The following is a 1,410-nucleotide window of genomic DNA, read 5'->3' as shown; positions in this document are numbered from 1 at the left end:
CCACTCGCTGCAATTGTTGCAAAGTACTGGATGACACGCTTTGTGTTCACAGTCTTCCCTGCACCGGATTCTCCGCTGTCAAACCAAAGAGAGAGGCAGAGAGCGTGTGGTCAGGCAGGAGGGCCCCTGGCACCGGGCAGCCCCGCAGGGACCCGGGCAGGGAGTGTACGTACGTGATCAGGATCGACTGGTTCTCGCGATCTGTGAAGGAGGCATAAACAAATAGACTTTGTAAATGAAGAACACAAAAAGACTGAAAATTAATGCAGTAAATGTAAGTTATGACAAGAAAAATGTCTGCATGCTTTTTCTTTTGCTTACTAGTAACAGTTTTTAAAAATCAAGTTCTTTGCAAAGCAATGCTTTTCCATGAACAATGAAAACCCTTGAAGGGACATTTGTTTCTTCCCTACTGCACTCTTTACAGTCTTTTTTCTCCTGCATACAGTAAATTGTTTCTGGTTTTGTTGTTTTGATTGTCTGCTACACAGACTGTATTTAGAGCAGAAGTAGAGAAGGGGAGAGTAAGAACCCAGGACAAAGGAATCCTGAGCATGGGTAATAGTTCTGAACCCAATAACACAGAGAAAGAATGAAAAGGTGGAAGCAAAACTAGCAGCAACATATAATTCTATTCCCTTTCTTCATGTCTTGGTTTTATCAAGACAAATCTGAATATTTGTGATATTGATTTTTCCTGTAGCCCTTTGGTGAATTATCTTCACGTCGTTAGGCAGAATTTTCATATCACATGGATTTCATACCCTGTTCACTTTCACTATTTCATTACAGACATAATTCTATCCCTTGCTCCACCTAGTCCATTTGGCTTATCATTTTTCCTGGCACACTAACTACCTCTGGTACTATACTTCCTTTTTAGAATTACTAATGTGAAAAAATCCTGTTTAAATTAGCAGTGATTAATGCTATGACTGAAATAAAACTCTAATAATGTGTTAAGAAAATATCAGCATATTTATCAAGGAAACTCTGTGATAGCTTTTAAAATGTCTTTTTGATGGCATCACTCTGAGAGCCACTCACCTGTTAGCATGAGCTTAAAACAAACAAAGAAACAAAATGTCAAAAAACCTCACTGAGTGCAGGGGTGTCTTTCATTTAAAATAGTAGAAACAATGGTGGGAAAATAGTAAAATGTACAATAGTATGTATGCCTCAGAACCATGAAAGCTTGGAAAAAGTCTCCTCATATTACTGAGACAGGGTAGCCCTTCAGCAAATCTCATGGTACAATCCTTCTGAGACAGATGAAGCCACTCACCAGTCAGCATGAACTGATAGGCGTTGTCAGAGATGGAGAAGATGTGTGGAGGGGCCTCCTGGCGCTTCTTGCCTCGGTAGGCCAACACCACCTCCGGGTTGTACACCGGCAGCCACTTGTAGGGG

At 40.9% G+C, this 1,410-nt stretch overlaps 1 protein-coding gene and 1 pseudogene across 2 annotated transcripts in view; both read right to left on the bottom strand.

The window, feature by feature from the left end:
- The window catches only part of LOC103902879 (myosin heavy chain, skeletal muscle, adult), a 220,772-nt gene that overhangs the window by 64,534 nt on the left and 154,828 nt on the right, over positions 1-1,410 (bottom strand). The window lies entirely within an intron of this gene.
- Positions 1-1,410, bottom strand: part of LOC109279614 — a 10,388-nt pseudogene that overhangs the window by 8,789 nt on the left and 189 nt on the right.

Source organism: Aptenodytes forsteri, unplaced genomic scaffold (genome assembly GCF_000699145.1).
Source record: "Aptenodytes forsteri isolate BGI_AS27 unplaced genomic scaffold, ASM69914v1 Scaffold311, whole genome shotgun sequence".
In the NCBI taxonomy this organism is placed as follows: Eukaryota; Metazoa; Chordata; class Aves; order Sphenisciformes; family Spheniscidae; genus Aptenodytes; species Aptenodytes forsteri.
The sequence above is the reverse complement of the archived record's forward strand: the minus strand, read 5'-3'. Positions and strand labels throughout refer to the sequence as shown.